Here is a 24965-nt window from a genome sequence, read left to right on the forward strand (position 1 = left end):
GTGCAAGCCCCTAGAATTTAGCGGGTCTGAAGGACCAAATGGGTTGGTTAAGTGGATTGAGAAAATAGAGTCCGTTGTGAACATTAGCAACTGCCCTGAGGACTACGTTGTTAAGTATGCTACCTGCACGTTCACGGACCATGCCTTGACATGGTGGAACACAATAGTGCAAACTCGCGGTCAGGCAGCGACAAACCGCATGACCTGGGCAGAGCTCAAGGCCCTTGTACTGGAACATTTCTGCCCGAAAAACGAACTGCAGAAGTTAGAAAACGAATTGTGGAACCTGGAGATGCAGGGGGAAGACCACTTGGGTTATACGAACCGATTTAATGAGTTGTCGCGATTGGTGCCATGGTTGGTCACCCCGGAGTCAAAGAGGGTTGAGCGTTATATATGGGGACTAACTCCAGTAGTAAGGAGTATAGTCAACGCTGGGGGACACAAGACGTTTGAGGGTGCGGTGACGCAAGCTGGTATCGTCACATACGATTTCGTGAGGAGTGGGTCACTGAAGGTGGCAGGAGAGTCTGCTGGGGGAAAGCGAGGTACGTATGACAATAGGATCCAGGAGAAGCAACAAAATAAACGTGCTCGGCCCGCTGCCCAGAACTACGCCATGACTAGTTCTGGCGGAAGGCAGGAATCACAGAAAGGGACGTTCCCTAAGTGTGGGAAATGCGGTTACCAGCATAGTGGCGAGTGCAAGGGGGTAGTGTGCCACCGGTGTGGCAGGATTGAGCACTACGCACCGAGTTGTTGGACAAACCTGAACAATCTGAACCGACAACCGCAACCTATCCGTGCGCAGCCATTTAGGACCCAACCAGCCCGACAACAAAACCCACAAGGAAACCAAATGATGACCACCAGCCGTGCTTGCTTTGAATGCGGCAGCACAGATCACTTCAAGAGAAACTGTCCGAAACTGAACCAGGGAGGAAATGGGAGGCAAACCATGGGTCAGGCATCGTCGTCCAATCCGGCGAGAGGCCGAGCATTTGTAATAGGGGCGAACGAAGCATGCCAGGACCCCAGCGTAGTGACAGGTACATTCCTCGTCTCTGATCATTACGCTTCTGTATTATTTGATACTGGCGCCGATAGAAGTTTTATCTCCATTAAATTCCTATCGATAGCAAACCTTCCGATTAGTGAAACCATAGAACCTTATACCGTAGAAGTCGCTAACGGTAAAACCATGATAGTTAATCAGATAGTTCGGAATTGCCCTTTTATTCTGAACGATCAATCCTTCCTGATTGACTTATTACCGGTAGAATTAGGTAGTTTTGACGTGATAGTGGGAATGGATTGGTTGGCACGTAACAAAGTGGAAATAAACTGTGAAAAGAAAATCGTCAAGATCCGGGTGTCGGATGACGAAGAGGTGTTAGTGCAAGGAGAGAAGTCGGGCACAATGATACCATTTATATCCCACCTCAAGGTGTTAAAATATATACGCCAGGGATGCGTGGCGTATCTAGCGAGCTTGACGGCCACAGATTCTGAGGAGAAACGGGTGGATGATATCCCGGTGGTACGCGAATTTCCACAAGTTTTCCAAAAAGAACTTCCTGGATTACTGCCAACCCGACAGGTCGAATTCAAAATCGATTTAATACCTCAAGCAGGCCCTGTTGCTAAAGCACCCTACCGACTTGCACCGTCCGAGATGCAAGAATTATCCAATCAGTAGCAAGAACTGTTGGATAAAGGATTTATACGTCCTAGTCATTCCCCGTGGGGTGCACCTGTATTATTCGTGAAAAAGAATGATGGGAGCCTAAGAATGTGCATTGATTACAGGGAGTTGAACAAGTTAACAATCAAAAATAGGTACCCTCTTCCCCGAATTGATGATCTGTTTGACCAGCTGCAAGGTGCGAGCTATTTCTCAAAAATCGATCTTAGATCGGGATACCATCAGGTTAGAATTCAGGAAGAAGATATCCCAAAAACCGCATTCTGGACTCGCTACGGCCATTACGAGTTCTTAGTTATGCCTTTCGGGCTAACAAATGCGCCGGCAGTGTTCATGGACCTCATGAATCGAGTCTGTAAACCTTACCTCGACAAATTCGTCATTGTGTTTATTGACGATATTTTGATCTACTCGAAGAGTAGAGAAGAGCACGAGCAACACTTAAGAATAATTTTAGAGCTTCTGAATCAGGAGAAGTTATATGCAAAATTCTCCAAGTGTAACTTCTGGTTACAAGAAGTGCAATTCCTCGGTCACGTTGTAAACCATCAAGGAATACACGTTGATCCGAGTAAGGTTGAAGCAATTAAGAATTGGCAAGCGCCTAAATCGCCAAAGGAAATCCGCCAATTCTTAGGCTTAGCTGGATATTATCGTCGGTTTATAGAGAACTTTTCCAGCATTGCCCAACCTTTAACTCTCCTGACTCAAAAGGATCGAAAGTATGAATGGGGAGAAGAGCAGGAAACGGCATTTCAAACGCTAAAACAAAAATTGTGCCAAGCGCCGATTTTAAGTCTCCCCGATGGAGACGATGGTTTTGTCGCGTATTGTGACGCATCGCGTAGAGGGTTAGGATGCGTGTTGATGCAGAATAATAAGGTTATAGCCTATGCTTCCCGACAGTTAAAAGTACACGAGAAAAATTACACTACTCACGACTTAGAATTGGGAGCGGTTATCTTCGCACTTAAAATCTGGAGACATTATCTCTACGGTACGAAGTGCACCATCTTCACAGATCATAAAAGTTTGCAGCACATATTCGATCAGAAAGAACTGAATATGAGGCAACGAAGATGGGTCGAGTTGTTAAGCGATTATGACTGTGACATCCGTTATCACCCCGGCAAGGCTAACGTCGTAGCCGATGCCTTGAGTAGGAAAGATCGGGTTAAACCATTGCGAGTGTGAGCGCTGGGGATGATAGTCCAGTCGAACCTTTCGGACCTAATTCGAGTCGCTCAACGTGAGGCGTTGAAAGAGGAACAATTGGAAAATGAGGGACTTTACGGCAATGAGAAGGATTTCGAACAGCGCGTGGACGAAATTCTCTATTTCAAAAATCGGGTTTGGATCCCGACCCTCCATGACCTTCGTGAATTAATCATGGACGAAGCGCATAGATCGAAATATTCCATACATCCGGGATCGGATAAGATGTACAAGGATGTGAAAGAGTTCTACTGGTGGCCGGGTATGAAAAAGGATATTGCAACGTATGTCGGTAAATGTACGACTTGTGCGAGAGTTAAGGCGGAGCACCAGAAACCCTCGGGGATGTTACAACAACCGGAAATTCCCGAATGGAAGTGGGAGCAAATCATGATGGATTTTGTGACACATCTCCCTAAGACGTCCCGAGGACATGATGCAATTTGGGTAATCGTGGATCAATTATCCAAATCGGCACATTTTATCCCGATTAGGAATAATTATAACACTGAGAGACTTGCGCAGATTTATATAAATGTTATTTCATCTCCGATCGGGATAGCCATTTCACCTCCAATCTTTGGCAAGCTGTGCAAGAAGCGCTGGGAACACGTATTGATCTAAGCACAGCTTATCACCCTCAGACCGATGGTCAGTCTGAGAGGACCATCCAAACCCTGGAGGATTTGCTTCGTGCATGCGTACTGGATTTTAAGGGAAATTGGGATCAACATCTCCCACTCGTTGAATTTTCCTATAATAACAGTTACCATAGCAGTATAAAGGCAGCGCCTTACGAAGCATTGTATGGTCGGAAGTGCCGATCACCACTCTGCTGGACTGAAGTGGGCGACACTCAGGTTATTAGATCAGACCTAGTCCAGGAAACGACCAGCAAAATCCTTGAAATTAGGAACAATCTGAAGGCCGCGCGGGATCGGCAGAAGAGTTATGCTGATACCCGTAGAAAACCGTTGTCGTTTGAGAAAGGTGATAAAGTGTATTTGAAAGTATCACCTTGGAAGGGTGTAGTCAGATTTGGAAAGGCGGGGAAATTAGCCCCGAGATATATTGGACCATTCAATATTACTGCAAAAATCGGTCCCATAGCATACCGATTAGAACTACCCGATGAACTGAGTGCAGTTCACAACGTGTTTCACGTATCGAACTTGAAAAGATGTCTGGCGGATGAGACATCGGTGTTACCTTTAGAGGGTGTCCAACTAAGTGATAAGCTCAATTTCGTAGAGGAACCCATAGAAATAGTAGACGGGAAAATCAAACAACTTAGACACAATAAGATTTCGTTGGTCAAAGTTAGATGGAATTCGCAACGAGGCCCAGAATATACATGGGAACGAAAGGACGAATTTCGGAAGAAATACCCCTACCTATTTCCCCAAAAGGAAGTAGTCGACGCGTAAAATTTCGAGGACGAAATTTTGTTACGGGGGGAGAATGTAACGATTCCGGCAATTTCAGGTATACCCTAGCCGGTATATACTATTTATGTGTTATTTAATAATGAATATATGAATTATAATGCGTTTATACGAGTATCTATGATTCACATTACGGATTATACTCGATTATACAGTTAATCGTATTGGAAATACGATTAACCGATTAACGGTTATTGAAGCCCGAACGAATCGAGGATTACATTATAGACGAGATATATAATATTTAGTGATGTCTACGAAGTGTTAAAGCTTCAGGATAAGTGAATTAAAGCACAGAAAAAGAATTTCGATTTAATGGTACGTCGGTACGTTAAACGAAACCTTTAATACCAAACCAAGCAAGAGACGATCGATCAAGCCGAAAGAGTTGCGCAATTATTAATAATATGATGTTTTAAGATAACAAATGTCATGGTTTAAGTTTTTAAAGTTCTTAAATCGGTTTTAAATAAATTTCTTTTTTTAAGCCGAAAATGACCATTTTAGCCTCGTTTTAAGCCGAATTAAACATTTAACCGAAAAACGAACTGAACCAGATTATTCAAAACATTATCCAGAATGCCACAATCCAAATGTGTGGCTAGAAATGGAGAAGTGGATCCCACCCCACCCCTCTCTTTGTGCCGATCGGATAAGGGGGTAACACCCCTTATCTTGTTATTCTTTTTTACACAAACATATTCAACAATCTTCATCTCCTCTCCAAAGTATGAACTAAAACCCGAGATTTTGGCAAGAAAACCGAGGTAAAGATCGAGTTATTTACGTGTTCATCTTCGTTTCTTGAGTTTATTTGCAAGGAAATGAGGTTTCAAGTGAAAAAGGGTGAAAACCCGAGATGAAACCGATTCTTGCATGATCAAGTGATGTATACGGGTTATACAAGGGATCTTGGTCCAAGAAAGGAGTTAAACGAACCAAAAACGAATTTTTACGGTTAAATCTTTGTTTTTAAATCATAACCGAAACCATGAAAGAAATGGCTTGATTGTGGGGGTAACTTGCTTGGTGTGGTGTTATTGTGCTTGTAGGTGTTGTATCTAGTTGTTAGCAAAGGCTAGAAAGCGAGATCCTTGCGATTTGAAGCTAGAAACACAAGGTAGTTCGGTTTTTGTATGATGTTTGTGTTTTGGACAGATTGTGGTGCGTTTAGAGTTAGGATACGAAATTTCACAGAGATGATCTACACAGGAAAATATGGGATATGGGAAATTTTGGTAATTTTTGGACAAAGGATGAATATTTGGTGAATTTAATGCTCGGTTTTGGCTAAAAATGGTGAAAAATAGTTAAATATCATGAAAAATTCTGGAAAATTCCAGATAAGCTTTTTATAAAATTTAAAAGTCACACACAAAAGTTTAGGTCTGTTGGAGAAGTCTAAGTAGGCCTTTCGGTTAAACGAGTTCTAGGGTTTTCTAGCTCGGTTTTAGTGAAAATGGCATGTAAAAAGAGATTTTGATTCTGGAAAAATTACAGGCGACTATGTGGATGGCAGGGGACATCCAGGAAAAATTTGGGATTTTTCTAAGGTCGTTTGGTATTTACGACATATTTAGTGTTTAAATGGTGTTTAAAATAGATAAATAAATTTTAAATATAAAAATTAAGTCTGGAAATATTTTATTAAAATTCCCCACTGTCAAAAAGTGATTTGTGTAAAATTTCAAGATCCGAGATTAAACGGATAATTATTTGTGCTAAAAAGAAAATAAAAACAAACTTTTAAGGCTTAAAACGTGTAAACCGGTAAAGTTCGCCTAAACGAGCTGACTGGTGTATAAAAACCCTAAAAATGAACTATTTTCATATAACTGAGTTAAATGTAAATCATCCGAAAACAATTCGGATGATTTGAGTAATTTTAACCGATTTAACAGTTTCTGGTACGCTAAAGACGGAAACGGGTCCCGCGGCCAATCGGGGCGTTTAAACCGAGCTCTAATTTCACAACTTTAATAAAATTATCAGTCAACAACTATTTTCGGGTCGTGTGTGATCAAACTCATTTTTGAAGCGTAAAAACGGATAACCGTGCTAGGCACGCGAAACGGGGAAAACAAACTAATAGTATTTTGATTATTGAACTCTAAACGATATCACAATCTGAGTCCGGAGAAGTGTTTCTGGGTTAACAGTGTCCCCAGATGTACCGGTTAACACTGTTAAAGTTATATTAATAGTGATTGTATAGTAACGAACTTAGGGATCGTATTACAGATCCGGATTAAAAGCTTGCATACCGTGTTATCTGCTTGTTTACGATAAGGTGAGTTTCACGAGCCCCTTTTTTCTGAATTGTTTTTAAATATTATTCCGGGGCGGAAAGCATGTTACTATTGAAATGTTTAAGTACATACCGAACGCATGGATTTGCGTGTATTTATATATGTTTTAATGTACGGGAATCGTACGGAAATGTACTAAGATGGTAATTGTCTGAGTTGCTAACATTGTAAGGCCCCGCAACACGAGTGATTAACTGAAAGCCGGTAGAGTGTGAATAGTACTATTGGTCTGACAAACCCAACTGGTCCGGCATGGATTTGCTGATGTTTCCCAGCCAGTTGCACATGTCTATTTTGTTGTTATATATTTTTGCTATGTAATGTTAGGCATAGCGGTTTGGGGCAGGTCCGTGGGCGGAGTATGCCACGGGGTTGTATGTGGATAGTCAGAGGTTTCACTTGTGGGCTCAGCATAATTACATCGCTAATATATGATTATTATAATGATTTGTCACTGTTATTTAAATTAGTGAAACTCACCAACTATTCGTAGTTGACCCGTTTTCTTTACATGCTTTCTAGGTACTCCCAAACTGGAATAATTACTACATGCTTGACGATGCGTGTTTTTTGTGGAAGCTTAATGATCTTTTTGTATTAAATATGTTAATGTAATGTTGGTAAAACTTATGTGCTAACGCCTAGACGATAACTAAACTCGGAACAATGTAATATGGTGTGAACTAATGTAGTGGTGTTTTCTTTATAAGCAATGCTGTTGATATCAGACGTGTCTGTTGCATCCCGTTTACGTTTCCGCTGCGGTTACGGGGTGTTACATGAGCCAATACAAGTTGTTATGTCTATGTGTTAGTAATAACCTTGGTCAGCAATTTGGACATATTGAGTTTCTTAACATAGAAGTGTTGATCCAATAGTAAAATCATCAGCTGATTTACCAGTAGCGATAAACTTCTTATTTTGGCATACCACGAAGAGTAGTCAAACTCAAATCTTGAAAATTTGGTAGAGTTCTTAATATAATAGCATGAGTGTCCCAATTTTCTGAAAGTGATATGAGAATTCGGTTGTTAAGAGCAGAGTTTGTAAAAGTAATATCCACCATTGTTAGTTCATTGTTAAAGTTGTGAATCATTTGTATTGTTGAGTTAAACTCTCTCATCTTAAGTGATAAAATGCTTCATATTGTTTCTTAAGAATTTCACGAGTATTCTCAATGACTTGTGGGGTTCCACCCTATTGTTCTTTCAGTGCATCCAACAAAGCCTTAGCAGACTTGTGATGAATTAATCTGCCGTAAATTTTATTCGGAATTTCCATGGCAAGTACAACATATGCTTTGGCATCCAATTCAAATTTCTGTAGATCTTGATCTGAATAATCCTTATGATCCTTCTTAATCATCTTGTTTTGTTAGTGCACGTTTTGGTTCTCTCGAGTCTTTGTAATCGTTATTATTATTATTATTATTATTATTTTTATTTTTATTATTATTATTATTATTATTATTATTATTATAACTATTATTATTATTATTATTATTATTATTATTATTATTATTATTATTATTATTATTATTATTATGTAAGGGTAATTTGATAATTATAAGCCCATTCATTAAGTCTTATGTAGTCATTAGTCAATCATGTTTAATGAATTATAAGTTATTATGTTATTCGTGTTCATTCATTATGGATGTTTAAAGAATGGACCTTAATCTTTATTGATACATATCCATTCTTCATGGAATATTGAAAATGGGGTATAGCGAATGAGTCGTTCGCTATACCATTTAGTTAATTAATGTAATGAAGACGAATGAAGGCCATTCGTTATGGAATGTGTAACGAATGGCATTCGTCTTCTATATATAGGTTGATCCAGCCTGCATAATTGAAGTGTTGATTAAGTATTTCTCTCTTTAAGCCGTTACTCTGTCCGTTTAATAACTCACACACTTCATTCTTTAACGTATCAATCACATACACATATCAGATAACTAGATCTATTAGTTAATTGATAAGAATTGATTAATCGAGTGTTAGCTCAAGCTCTCTCAAGGGGTATCAGATCCGACAGGGTTAGATTGTGTATGTGTTAAGGTAATTCAACATGAATTGATTGATAATTCACGGTTTGATTGTTAATTAAGATTAAGATTTGATTTTATCGGTTTTTCATTGAATTAACATGTTGAGATGTTGATTGGTTGATAACTTGATGGGAATTGGATTCGATATTGGTTGTGTGGATTGTGTGGTTGTTGAATTGAGTTATTAAAGTAAATTGGAATGGAATTGGATTGAATTTGGATGTTACGGGAACAGAAGATTCTGTGTTGTGTTGATTACGGTTTTTGGACTGAGTTTGGATTGATTATAGTGGTTAGGAATGTTTGGGGTTTTCCGTGGTACTGAGACAAGTATTTTGAGCTATTACTTGTGTGGTTTGGTTAAGATTTGGACAATTAACCCATCAGTTTGTGATCGTCTGGATTAAAGTTTGAATATGGAAATAGTTCAAGATCTGGAAATTGTACTTTGAATCTTTAAAGATTTCAAGATACTCAGTCATTCGTTATGATGATTATGATCATTCGCTACGCATATAATCTTCATTCGTTATCTGAGCTTAACTGAATATTGCCACGTGTCAAGTTTGTTACAACAGGATAACAACCTTATTCGTTACTGTGGCTGATTTGTTATTATTCATTCATGATAAATACTCATTCATTATTCTCACATTCGCTACCACATTCGTTAGCCATTCGCTAAGCTATTCAGGTGTTGATTCGTCATCTTTGACCCTTCATTCGTGATAGCTATCTGTTATCTTTATTCGAGAAGACTAAGAACCATTCGTCACTTCATTCGTTACATGATTCATACATCCATTCGCCATTGTTCACCATTCGTTACTTTATCAACCATTCGTCATACCCATTTGTTACTGATATTTTCATTTTAAACCTCTAAGTATCAAGGTTGGACATTGTTAAGCTAAAATGTTTATTTTAACCTAATTTTTGAGATGGCTTGTTATTACGCACTGGCTTCTCAGAACTTGTTGATCCAACAAATGTTACATCCTGATGTTGAGATCAGATCTCATTCAAAATTTCCTCGTTTAATGATGTTTAGTGATTTTTTTAAATGGGAAACACGTTTTAGAGCACATCAAGGGTATGTACATCCAGACTGTTCAAGATGTCTTGATGATGTTTATAAGGTACCTACGGTTGGTAGTGAAACCACTGGGTTTATTCCAAAAGCTTTTTCTCAATATTCCCAATAAGAAAAGAAAGCTTTAGAGATTGAAACAATGGCATATTCCATGTTAACAATGGCATTACCCAATAATATTTTCCATCAAGTATGAAGTATTAAAATTTGCGCATCTTTGTTTCAGCACATTAAAATGAGAAGTATGGGTAATACTGAGGAAAGTAAAAAGATGATACTAAAATTTCATTTTTGAAATTTTAATCTGTTGAAAAGAGAGAATATGGAGGAAATGCTTAGAAGATTCAATCATCTTATAGCTGAGATGAATAAGTTAAAGATGGAACCAAGTGAAGTTGATAAGATTAATACTGTGAAAAATGCTCCTCCAAGTTCTTGCTCGACGTTTCTCATGGTACTTTAAGAAAATAGTTTCTTTAAAAATGAAGATCTTACGGCAATGGAATTTGTGCAAGAGATTGAATATCGAGAGTAAGACTTGAAATGTCAAAAGTCATCAAAAGAAACTCAAGAACCGATTTTATATGCAGGTTGTTTACCTTTGAGTAGTTCTGCGCTCCAGTTAATGCATTTCTTACTCAAACTTCACAAGAGGGATCATCTTCCAATAGTGATCCAAATGCATGTTTCATGGCTTCTAGGTTTAATGACACCTATAGTGGATCAACTACTAATGTCATTACTATATCACCAAATGTAAACATGAAGGAAGCTGAACAGAATTTTGCTTTCCTTAGTGCTTTCATGACATCCTATGAAACCTTGGTGGGTAGGAAGATTACTATAAGTGAATTGACTGATGAAGATTATGATCAGATTAATCCTGATGATTTAAAGTTAATGGACCTCAAATGGAACATGGCTATGATTATACGAAAAGTGAAGAAGTTTATTCAACGAAATGGAACAGATTTACCGTCTTTGAACTAACGGGTTGGATTTGACAAACTGAAGGTCAAATGTCACAGTTCCTTAGAGTTTGGTCATTTTGCTAATGAATGTGATAAGCCAAATAAGGAATACAATGGTCCTCTCTCTCAAGACAGAAGTTCATGAAAGACTTTTACTGAGGTGTAAGATAAACCTTCTGTGGGAGAGTCTTCAAAGGCTGCAGGATCATAAGCTTCACTCATCGTTGAAGGGATAGAATGGAATCAACGACTGTTGGGCAATGGAGATCAAGATAATCTGGTAATGTTCAAGAAACTGAGAATTTTCAAGATGCTAGTGGAAACGGATTGCCATCTGAAAATGAGTCAAACAGAATCAGATTCTGATGATTCCTGCAATATGCAACCAACGTCGTTTGCATGCCTGGCTTAAATCGATGAGAGTTTATCCAAGACTATATCTGGTGAAAATTGGATTATGGATAATAGATGCTCTCGTCATATTACCGGCAACATCAACCTACTATCCAATGTTAAGAATATTCAAGGGGGTTATGTAACCTTCGTGGGTAATTCTAGGGGAATGATTACAATAGAAGGAAAGTGTCAAATTTTTGTATTACATTTTAGAAAGTAAATTATTGTGAAAAAGTGGCTCACAATCTGTTGAGCGTGTCTTAAATTTGGGATAAGAAGTATACCACTATATTTACTGACAATGAGTGCATAATACTCAAACTAGAATATGTCATTCTAGAAGACATCGTTGTTATGAGGTCTCCTCAGTCAAATGACATTTATATACTTAATAAGAGTACTAAAGTATTGACTACAAGTTCTGTTGAAACGTATTTGTTTCAAACGCGACCGAGAAGGACTCGATTCTGTGGCATAGGCGTATGGGTAACATTCATGTTTGAAAGATGAACTATCTGTTGGCAAATGATTTGGTGGATGGGGTAACTGAAACACTTCAAGTTAACCGATCACTGTGTTGCATGCAAAAAGAGCAAACATAAGAAGAAGTCACACCCGTCTAAGTTAATTAATTCCATTCATACTCTATTGGACTGACTTCTTATGGATTGGTTTCGTCCTGTGAATCGGGCGAGTATTGCTGGAGATTGGTACTGTTTGGTTGTCACTGATGACTATTCAAGATACTCATGGGTGTTACTTATGAGTTCGAAAGATCAGACGCCCATTCTTGTTCAAAATCTAATCACGAAGATCGAATTACTATACAAATTCAAGGTGAGACGTATTCGGAGTGATAATGGTACGTAGTTCAAGAATACTATATTGGTACGTATTCAGAAAGGAATCCATCGAGAATATATTTCTCCATATGTATCTCAAAAGAGTGGTGTTGCTGAACAAAAGAACCAAACACTGATTGAAGGAGCAAGAACAATGTTAGCAGATTCAAAGCTTCCTGTCCAATTTTGGAATGAAGCAGTGAACACTGCTTGCTACACGCTTAATGGTATTCTGACTGTAAAGAAACCACAAAGGACAAATTATGAGCTTCTGAACAATCAAAAACCTAATTTGAAGTTTTTATAACCTTTCGGGTGTCCTTGTACTATGTTGAAAAGAGATCCAGGAAAATTCAAAGAAAAAGCTTTTGAAGGTTATTTCTTGGGATATGCATCGCCTAAGAAACGGGTTTTCAATTTCACTTCCGGCTGTGTTGAAGAGTGGTACCATGTTGATTGTCAAAGATACACAACTCTTCCTACTAGCAAGGGTCCTGATTGGATGTTTGACTATGAGAGTTTTTTTTAATTCGTTTACTCTTATAGTTGATCAACCTGACGAAGACTTAGTGCGTGCAAAGTTAGAACATCAATTGTTTTCCACACCGAGATCTTTAAATTCTAATTATGATGATGTTACACAAGATGATCTTCCTGATACATCTAACGTTATTTCTGTTACATCAGATGATGGTCATTTTGTTGATTCCTCTTCAATTCCATTTCCTAAAACTCATGAGATTGGTGAATCGTCTCATGATGTTGAAGAGATTCTTACAAATTTAAATGATAATGTTGTTGTGCCTGAGAATCCGACTCTTCGGATTCACACATATCATTCTCATGACGACATCATTGGTAATTTTGTTGTTGGTGTGCAAACACGTCATTATCTTGCTAATTCGAGTGACGTTAATGTATTGTGTGAGTATGCTGATATGCATTCTTCAAGAATCATGAATCTCTCTAAATACACTTGCTTTCGGTCTCAAATGGAACCGACGAGTGTTCGTATGGCGCTTGAAGATTCTTCATGGGTAGAAGCAATGCAAGAGGAACTACAACAGTTTAGTCGACTGGGTAATTGGGATCTCATTGACAAGCCTGATAGAGTTAAGAAGCCAATCCCAACAAAATGGGTCTTTAAATGTAAAAAGGATGATAATGGAGTCATCATCAGAAAAAAGCACGTTTGGTTGTGCAAGGGTTTCATAAGCAAAAGGCGTAGACTACACATAAGAATATGCTCCAGTTGAACGATTGGAGGGTATACGAATATTTTTACCTATGCAACTTTCAAGAATATTAAAGTTTATCAAATGGACATCAAGTGTGAGTTTCACAATGGGGAACTTAATGAAGAGGTATTCATGAAGCAGCCTCCTGGTTTTTAAGATCCAGACTACCCTGACCGTGTTTACCGATTAAACAAGGCACTTTATTGTGTACACCAAGCCATGAGAGCTTGGTACATCACACTTGATGACCATCTGACTGGTAGTGGCCTCAAACGAGGGACTGTGGATTGTACTCTTATTTATAAGATTGTCGAAGATGATTTGCTCCTCGTCCAGATATATGTCGACGACATCATATTTGGTTCTACGATCGACAAGCTGTGTAAGGATTTTGAGAAGTCAATACAGATGAAATTTGAAATGTGCTCGATGGGGGAGATGAATTTCTTCTTAGGGTTGGAGGTTCATCAGTTTGACGCAAGAATTTTTATTCATCATATGAAATATGTGAACGATTTCTTGAGTCGATTCAAGATTACTGCCGGAAAAATCCCTTCGACGCCCTTTCCTGTGGGTCACAATTTGTCACCTGATGAATTAGAGGATACCTCGGATCCAACCCTGTACCGAGCAGTGATAGGTTCTTTAATGTATCTAACTTCTTCTTGTCTGATATCATGTTTGTTGTTTGTTTAATAGCCATGTATCAATCGAATTCCCGAGGGGTAATCTTGACACCGGGTTATGGTATTCCAAGGATGATAGCTTTGATCTCACAGTGTTTTCCGATTAGGACTATGGAGGATGCAAGATCAACTTCAAGTTGACTATATCAGGTGTTAATATCTAGGAAGCCTACTTGTTTACTAGCAGTTTAAAAAGTAGACAAAGGTCTCCACTTCAACTATAGAAGCTGAGTATGTGGCAACCTTGAGTTGCTGTTCACAGGTTCTTTGGATCCACCAACACTTGCGGGATTATGGTTTGAAATTTCTTAATACTCTCATATTTATTGATAACTCGGCGGCTATATATATAATGAAGAACCCCGTGCACCACTATAAGACAAAGCCTATCGAAATTCGATATCATTTTATCCATGATTGTTTTGAAAAGAAATTAATTGATCTAGAGAAGGTGAACACAGATTTTCAGAAAACTGATATGTTTACCAAAGCTTTTAATAAAACTCGCTTTAACATTTTGCTTGATTTAAACAGATTGAAAACTCTTGCTAATATCCTTAATCTCGGATTGTAAAGTTTATTTTGTCTTGGTTATTTGTAATATTTTGGTTTTTGGGGGAGAAAATGGGAAAATACAAAAATATTGTGTTTTTCTGTTTGTATAGAGAAAAACCAAAAAAAATCATATATTTCAAAATTTAATGCTCCTCAAAAAGGAGTTTTGAAGCAAAAAAGAAATAATGATAGTACATTCATCATCTAGTCTCATATCCAGAAAGAAATAAGCTTAAAAGACTAAGTGCTTAATTAAATTGGTGCATTGATAGGTCTTAAACAAACTGTTAAGGTTGCCGAATTGAAAGAGGTGTTAATCTCTTCCAAAAGTTTCGGTAATGAAGGCAAAAATGTAATAGCCTGTCATAGTCAAGCCTTATGTCTATTAGATCTCCAAAAACAAAATTCTAAATAAATGCATCTAGTTTATAGTTAGCACTTCAACGGTGCATGGTCTTATGGCCTTAAATCCTGTTTTGATGGGATTCATCCGGGTTCTGGACACTGTGAGTCTTTACGCGGCTTATCATCTGGATATTCATAAACATGAATATTTGAACTGCTTTTAGAGCGAACCCAAAGTCATTAAACTTGATCACTGCTGTATGTCTGTAAGCCTTCAGATGAATTCGTGCATACTCACTAACAGTAAAGGAAGCTTGGTGTATTGCTTGATAACGGGGGTATACCTTGTATTGGGGAATATGAGCTTAGATTTCTAATAAATCTATAAAATCTATATTTTGATCAGCAGCATAATGATTTAAGTCAAGTTCTGGTGACATGGTAAAAGTCAAACTACGCCTAAACCGAGATTAGAGGCTGATAGTTTCTGATATTCTGTGCCTTGATTGAAAATTAAATCATCACAAAAATACTCGAATGTTTGTTATAAGATTTAAGTGGACAACAATATCAATGACCGACTTAATACCATTCATAATAATGCTGAAATTAATATAAACTGAGATGGAAGAGCGATTTGGTTAATATGATTCTCTACTCAACTCAGAAAAATATATATTGCTTTCGTAGAATAGATTTTAAATTTGTTTTAATTTTATTTGATTTAATTCAAAAATATATAAGACCAAATATATATATACACATATATATATATAAAGAGAGAGAGAGAGAGAGTTAGTATCATTTGAGAACTCCAAAAAAGTTAAAAACTTCTAGGATCTCTTAAGAACCAAACATGTTTTTTAATTTTTTTCATATATTAACATTGTTTGAGACTAGTTTTACCATATTTTATATATAATTTTTTAGTTACATATATAAATCACAAGTCTACATATGTGTAAAATTTATGTAATAACAAATTTACATATATGAAAAAAAAAAATTAGATATGTGTAAAAACTAATTTTCATACTTGTAATAGTAAATATAGATATAAATAGTGATAAAACTACACTTAAATAACACTAACATACAAATTTTTTTATAAAAAATGTTAGTTTTCAAGAGTTCCTTCAAGTTCTTAAATAATTTAAGAGTTCTTTAATGATACTCATCCTGTATATATATATATATCGTTTTTATTTTGTTTTCTGCTTTATTTTTGATTTCTAAGCTAAGTGGTAAATTTAGAAAAAGAAAATACCAAAAAGATTTTCCTACGATTATCTTTATTTCGTTTATTTTAATGTTTTAAGGTAATATGTTTAAGTTAAATCTTTTATCGTATGTGTTTTGATCGCAGAGCACGTTAACGTATTGCATCTTACTCCGAGTGGTAAGATTCTTAAGGTAAAGTTAATCGGGACATGGGTTTTCGATGAATTTTTTAACTCTTGAATCTTAAAAAACTGTTTTCATTTTTTAATTGTCAGTTTAATTACTATTCGCTATGAGTAATCATAACGAATAGAGTCCATTTTCTATCTGTATTGATAACAAATGATGGTCATTCATCTTTTAATTGTTTAACGAATAAGTTTATTCGTTATCATCATTCTCTTCCGCTACACTGATAACGTATGACATCATTCGTCATTAATAATGATAATGATTGAAGACCTAATCTGGGTTGATTCATTATCAAATTTAACTTATTGTTGATTCGTTAATTTTGGTTAACGAATGAAGCAACGAATATGGGTAATTCGTTAGTTTTGAATTAACGAATGAGTCTATTCGTATTCTTGGGATTGCCTGCAGATCTAGACGTTATATTGAACAGTGGGTGAACGAATCAATCCATCCGTTCACCTTGTTTAAAGCAATATCAGAAAGAAACTCTGTTAAAATTTTTCAGAATTTTCATCATCATTAAATCCATTTTCATCGATGGATTAAGATGCATAATGTAAAGAAGAATCTAACGCGATCAATTTCGTTAATATATGATGGGTTAATTACTCAAATCTTTAGCTGTTTATATTTATTAATCATATGATCCAGTAAAACGTGTTTTTGGATAAATTCTTGATAGGGGATTATTAACGATGAGTATACGAGTTCAATGATGCATATGTTTCATTGATTCATCGTTACTGATGGTTAATTGGAAATTTGTCTTCATGTTGACTATTGGGTTTCTAGTTACTTTTGACTTTGACGAATTGAGTCAAATTTAGATAATTATTGGTATCCGTTCTCTATGAACAACGAATAAACTGGTCATTCGTGTCTGAAAGATATGAATGATCCCATTCGTTGACCTTTCGTAACTAATAAGCCTCATTCGTGTCATTATGTTACGAATGAACCTTTGTTCATATACTTAATTGACGAATGGACTCATTTGTTCATATACATTCGTCATTCACTTATTCGGTAATCTGATGTAATTGTATCATGCCATTCGTTATAAGGAATGACAGCATTTGCTATAACCGCTGATGTCCCCGTACATTTTAGCATAATCTGTCCTTTCTGGGATTCAGCTAAGTATGTGGAGTCCGAGAACTACATCGTTGCCGAGATCAACAAGACAACTATCACTATCACTCCCGGTGTGATACGTCGGGTGCTAAGATTTGCTGACAACTTGGATCTTCCATGTGAATTCGATAAGGCGTTGATACGAGGGTTATTTCGGATATTGTTTTATACTAGAGACATTGATCGTTCCCAATATAAAAAGTGTACTTGTGTGCTCCATACAAGTATTTATTACACGTCTTGATTCATTGCCTTGGGGACAAAAAGGTGGGTATGATGAATTTCGGATAATGCTCCAATCTGCTTTCTTTTCTCTAATATGGAACTAACCGTTCAATTTCTCCGAGCTTATCTTCTACCATCTAAAGGAGAATTGTTTGGTTAAGAATCGATCATTTGATCTACTTGCATAAATTGATGGTGATTATGATTGCTGCATCATGAGTAGAAAGTCTACATTAGGTGGATGCCAATTTTTAGGATACTGTTGGTCCCGTTTATATCGATCAATCACTGTGTTGTAACCCACACATTAAGTGTCAACAAGAGGGTTACCGACTTGCTATTTTGGGAAAGAACAATAGGGTATTAATAGCGGAAACACTAACACACTAAATGTTTCTTACTAGACACAAAAGTAACAAACACACTGTAACTCAAAAGATTTTCATTAATATAATATATCAGAAACAATAGAAAATCGATTAGGGTTTAAGAACGGAATGTTTATCCGTACGTAATAAAGACAGCCGTCAAATCAATATCTGGTGTAGGGTATGGGTGTCGTGTGTCATAGGCGTGCGCTAAATTATTCCTTGTATAGGCATGTCCTGATAACTGTCATTACTTCTAGAAACCCTAATGATTGATACATAATTATAAAAACATATTACAAAAAGATTCTTAAGTGTAAACGGATCTTTGGGTAAGCTTTGCAGCTTTTGTCTTATTCGAGGAGACCAGGTAACCAAAGTGTGCTTGAGAACAGTTCTCCGGGTAGACTTTACATGAAATATTTTCCTAAGAAAATATTCACCTAGCATACTTCAATCATCTTCACCATAGGAAACTTTGCTCGATATGTTCCTACAAGCAAATTTGTTCTTTAGAAATCCTTTCAACTCTTTGTTAACTTTAACTTATTGAACAAACCAAATTGTGCTGGTAACACTGTAGCTTTTGCTAGTAGCACTGTAGCTTGCTCTGAGTTGAATCTTTCTAGAATATGACCTTAATATATTTCTTTTCATTTCCATCAATCCTTTCTCATTACATTCTGTAATGAAATGATGTTTGATTTCAATGTGCTTGGTCTTGGAGTGTTAAACTGGATTCTGAACAATAAACAATGCAACAGTATTATCAATAAAGATAGGGGTGTTTAAGAAAATCAGACCATAACCAACATCTGATTTTAAATCCAAAAAACTTGTGCACAACAGGAAGATGCAACAATGTATTCAGTTTCAGCAGTTGAGATGGACACTGTAGTTTGTTTCATGCACTGCCATGACACTTGCCTGTCTCCCAGAAATTGACAAACTGCAGATGTGGATTTTTTATTCATGTTACAGCCATCATAGTCATTGTCTGTATAAGCAATTAATCAAAGGCATGGTTCTTTGGGTACCATATCCACAAATCAGGTTTCCCTTTCAAGTATCTAAAAATCCTCTTGACAACAGTCATGGGAGACATCTTTGGACTTGATTGGAATCTTGCAGTAACACAGACAACAAACATAATGTCTGGCCTTGAAGTATTCAAATACAGCAGAGATCCAATCTTTGCTCTGTACTCATGTTCATTAACTGGCTCCTCCTTTTAATATGAAATCATCTTTTCATTGGTGTCCATTGGAGTTGAAGTAGTTTTGAGGTCATGACACTTGAAATTGTTCAAAATATCCTGCACATACATTGATTGACAAATGAATATTTCATCTTTCTTTTGTTGAACTTGTAGACCCAGAAAAAATTCATTTCACCTATGGAGCTCATGTAGTATTTTGACTTCATTACTTCCTTAAATTTAATGCACATTTGTTCATTGGTAGAACCAAAGATGATGTGATCTACATAAACTTGTAGAAGGAGTAAATCTCTTCCTTTCCTTTTATAGAATAAGGTCTTGTCAATGGCTCTCCTTTGAAAACCATTAGCAAGCATGTGATTTGACAACTCATCATACCAAGCTCTTGGAGCTTGATACAATCCATTCAAAGCTTGGTTTAACTTCTATACACTATTAGGATAATCAAGGTCCTCAAAACCTGGTGGTTGAGTCACATACACCTCCTCTTATATTTTTCCATTTAGAAAGACATATTTAACATCCAATTGAAACACTTTAATATTCTTTGAAGCAGCATAGGTCAGAAAGATCCTGATAGCTTCTAGTCTTGCCAATAGTGCAAACACATCCTCAAAGTCAATACCTTCTTATTGTAAGCAGCCTAGTGCAACTAGTCTAGCTCTGTTCTTTATAACAATCCCTCTCTCATCCTTCTTATCATCCATCTTGTTCCTAAAAACCAATTTGGTTCCAATGGCATACCTATTCCTTGGCTTGTCTACAAGTTCCCACACTTGCATATCTTTGAATTGAGCCAACTCCTCTTGCATTGCTTTTACCCAACTATTGTCTTTTAAAGCTTGAACAATGTTCTTGGGTTCAATTTGGGATAGAAAGCAGGAGTACAAATAAATGTTTGCAGTATTACGATGAACTTCTTGTAACTCTTTCATTAATGTCCCAAATAATGTTTTCAGGTGGATGATTTCTTTCAACATAGGAAGTTTGCAGAATTCCATTAGTAGACATATTTGAATCAAGATTTGTGTCATTGAGATCAGGTTCATCAATTATCAAATCAGTTGTTGCATCATGAAATTCAGTTGCTTCATCAGGAAATTGTTGTGATGTGGAAGCAACATTATTTCCACTATTCAAGTTTGAAAACAAAGTTTCAAATCGTGCTTCTCTTGCAGCATGTTCTTGACTTTGATCTTGCTGGTTGCTAGGATCTTCCTCATTCAAGATATGATCATCTTGAACTTCTTGATTTTCTTGATTACCATGTTTTTGATCTTGTCCTGGATTATGACCTTGTCTTGATCTTGAACTGGATTTTGAACTAGTTCATTTTCAGCAGTTGAGGGATCCTTAATGAATCTATATTCAGTCCTTTTACCAGCAACCTTGGACCACAATTTATCTAAATCAATCTTCGTTTGATTATTCTCTTCATGCACAATTGTTTTGTAAAAAAATTCATCAAAGTCTTCAGGATAAATCTTGAAATACTTGATTACCTTCTCAAGATCAAATAGCCATGATGCTCCATCCACTATATTGAATTGATTTTCATTAAATATCACATCAGAGGACTCAATCACACTCAAATGGTCTTTCACATAGACTCTATAAACTTTTGAGTGTGTTGAATACCCAACTAAGAAACAATCCAAGGATTTTGATTGAAACTTGTAAAGATAGTCCATGGTGTTCAACAGTGAGCATTTGCAACCAAATGGCTTCAGAAACTTGATGTAGGGCTTTCCTTTAAAAAAAATCTCATAGGGAGTATTTGTCTTGACTTTTATTGAGAAGTACTATGTTCTTAACATATCAAGTAGTGTTGATTGCTTCTGCCCAAAAAGTGACAGACAAGGAAGCATATGATAGCATGGTTCTTGCACCCTCAATAAGTGTTCTGTTTCTTCTCTCCGCAACCCCATTTTGTGCGGGAGTTCTAGGAGCACTGACTGTTGAAAAATTCCTTTTACATTGCAAAACTCATCCATTACCCCATTCTTGATCTCAGTCCCATTGTCACTTCTCATGACCTTCACCCTTACATTCAATTGATTTACAATCCTTATCACATAACCTTTTATCAAATCAACATCCTTATCTTTGGAACTTAGGAAATAAACCCATGTGTATCTTGAGAAATCATCAATTATCATTAGACAATATCTCTTTTTGCCAATTCTTGAAACACTCACAGGACCAAATAGTTCCATATGAAGCATTTCAAGCACTTGATCAATTGAGTTTATGAGCTTTGTCTGTGTGATGATTTCTGCTGCTTACCCTTTTGACCTGAAATGCATTTGTCATCAAGTTTGAACTCCCTTGTGGGTAAACCAATTACCCACCTTTCACAAGTCTGTTCGTGTTCTTTATATTGACATGACAAAGCTTTATGTGCCACAATTTGGTTTCATTTTCAGTGGCTTTTGATACAAAACAAGTTCCACCCCTTGAAATGGCATCTTTAATATTCAATTCATACAACTTATCATTTCTTGGAGCCATAATCATAATCATGTTTTGAGGAATCACAAAGTCAGGTTTGAGAACAAAGCAATGAGAATCGTCAAAAGCAATGTTATAACCTTTATCACACATTTGTGAGATGCTCAAAAGGTTATATTGCAATCCTTCAACATAGAAAACATTATCAAAAGTAACTTTCCCATTTGTGAGTATGCCTTTCCCTACAATTTTCCCTCCATTCTCATCACTCCTAAATGCAAAAGGTCCTTCAAACCTCTCTACATAATTCACTAGTGACCTCTTATCACATGTCATGTGACTGGAACATCCACTGTCCGTATACCATAATTCATTAATTGTTGTGGACTGTCCATGCACATATCAAAGAAAATTATTAGTTAAGTAATGAAGTGCAAGCTGAATCAACTTGCAAATCATTAGTGACATTAACAGGCGTGCATTAGGATTGGGAAGGGGTTTAGGATCCTCATAAACAACTTCACAAGAATCAGAATCATTTGATTCATTTCCTTTATCATATGTGCTTCCCACATATGGAATGATAGTCTTGCAATCTTCAATGACATATTCTTTCTTCACATTTGTCACTACAGTTTCATTCCTTGGTTTCCAAAGGAATCCATGTTTCAATAAGAATATGTCATCACCATTAAGCTATCTTGGCTTCTTCTTAGTGAACACTTCTCTTTTCACTTTCTTTTCACCTCTTGGTGACCTTTCAGCCTCATCAGACTTCACAGACCTAGAGTCTCTGTTAGGAACAATCCTGATGGGTTGTGTATTCTTTTTCACTTGTTGAACAACATTCTTCTTTGCTTTCTTATCCACAGTCTCAGTCTTCTTCTCACTCTTGACAGTTTCTTCATTTTTCTTGATAAATTCTTTAATTACTTCATCTGCACACTTCTTACCTTTTCCCAAGTACTCATCATACTTCTTCTTGTAAAAACTGAAATCTTATCCAAAAATTGTGGTGTCTGGTACATGAAATGGTTTGAAAGTGAATCTTTCATGACATGAATCAGTGTGATGCCCATATACATCACATTTCTTGCACCATTCAAGCATTCTTCATCAAAGTCATTTTCAAAAACTTGAATACCAATGGACTTTTCTTCTTTCACCACAAATTATCCATTTTCATTGAATTCTTCCTTGTCTTTGAACACATCTCTGAATTGATTAAGGTATGCCTCTATTTTCTCCTTATCAACTTTCAAAGAATAATTTTTATTGAAAGGTGGAGGAACAACCTTGTATCTATCTTCATCCTTGATTTTGGTCAGAATCGCACATATATTTCCTGTTGCAACTAGATTTTTCAAGAAGTCATTCTCAAACTGAAGTGTGGTATTCTTCACTTTCTCATCAATAACCATCTTTTTCAACCCATTAATCTCAGTCACATATCTAGACTGCTTTCCATAACTATCCATGCAGTCTTGCTCAAGACTTTTAATCCTATCCTCATAGGTCATATCACCTGATTCATACACATTAATCATGTTTTGCTTCTTGAAACGTTCACTTTCAAGCTTCCCTACTTTCATTTTTAATGATTCAATTGTTTCATGTAATTCAAGTGTTGAGTTTGAATGTTCCTGAGAAGTAGAGGGTTCAACTTCATTCTCATTGTTGGCCATAAATGCCACATTTGCCTTCACAATTTCATTGGCATGATCACTCCAGTCAAAGTTCCCTTCTTCTTGTTGAGCAGTCACTGCCACATTACCTTGGTTTCTGGGTTGATTGACATTGTTGTTTATGTTGTTATTGGTAGGAGCTTATGGAGGGTTCTGATTGTTATTTCTTTGATAATTCTAGTTTTGGGGAACAACTTGTTGGTTATGTTTTGGTTGTTGGTTGTTGAAGTTGTTGTTGTTGTTGTAGTTTCTTTGCTGACCTTGCTGGTATTGGTACTGGTTTCTTGGTTAAACAAACTGATTGTTTTGGGAATTTCTTATTTGGTTGCACTCCCTTGCAAAATGTCCTGGTTGTTTACAGTTGTAGCAGATAGCTTTTGACTTGTCAAAACCTATTCTTTCATTAGGACCATATGCAAGAGACCTTCATGTCCTTTTGAACAACCTCTTGCTTCTTAATGCCAACATAGCAGCTTGCCATTTTAGATCCATGTCCTCTAGATCATCTGCATCAATTTGCTCAAGATCATCTCGAACAACACTGGTATGGATCATGTTCTTGGCAACAAAGGCGTTGTATGAATATGTGAATATTGAGAACAAGGCTTAGTATTCATTTCCTTGACCAACATTACCACCACCATAAGGTGGATGCCCACTATCCATTGAGGCAGAGTCATTATCATCAATCAGCTAGACATTGAACCTTGATTGTCCACCCTGATTACTTGAACTTCCAGCAACCAAACTCCTTGGTGTATCACCACCATGTTCACTTGGTTCTTCAATAATTGGGATTTGTTGTTGGTTATTTGTGGAAAAATTACCCATTGGTTCTATGAGAGCATTGGTCACTTGAAAACATGGCTTGTCTTCCTTGATCATTTCATTTTCAATCATCTCTATCTCTGCTGCTTGCATGATGCATATCACATCATCAAGCTTGAGTGGATTATAGTTTGGTTTTGGCCTAATGAATTTGCTGGCAGTATACCATTCTTTTGATAAATATTATCAAGATTGAGTGCATTATAGCTTTGTATTCAAATCAGAATCAGTCACCACATGATCAGTTATCCTGATTTCATTGATAATGGTCAAGAATCTTTCCAACACAGAATTATGTCTTTCACCATCTTTATACTTGAAACAGTCAAGTTGTTGCTTCAGCCTTTCTTTCTTGAGATTTTTCATTTCTATGTTGCTTTCAAACATGTCTAACAAAGCATTATACATGGCTTTAGCAGTTGTATGGTGAGCAACTTTGGTCACTATCTCCCATGACAATCCCAATTTCAGCATGGCTAATACTCTGTCATCAACCTTCTTTATTCTAGCATCAACAACCAGTTTGTTGTTTGTTCCATCAGCCACATAGGGTCCAGTCTTGATAGAATTCCACATCTCTACATCAATGTAGAAGACAGCTGCTTTGAATAACACTTTCCATTCTATGAAGTTCTCATGTCGGTACAATCTGAAACTTTTGTTAGTAGACACTTCTAGCTCTTCATATCCAGACATCTTTTTGTTATTTTATAAGATATTTTTGAACAATAAAGAAAGAACTTAACAATTACTTTAATAAAAACTTAAATACTTCTTTTAAAAATA

This window comes from Bidens hawaiensis, unplaced genomic scaffold (assembly GCF_021521415.1).
Source record: "Bidens hawaiensis isolate Kalapana, Puna unplaced genomic scaffold, B.hawaiensis_p1.1 tig00004030_1, whole genome shotgun sequence".
In the NCBI taxonomy this organism is placed as follows: domain Eukaryota; kingdom Viridiplantae; phylum Streptophyta; class Magnoliopsida; order Asterales; family Asteraceae; genus Bidens; species Bidens hawaiensis.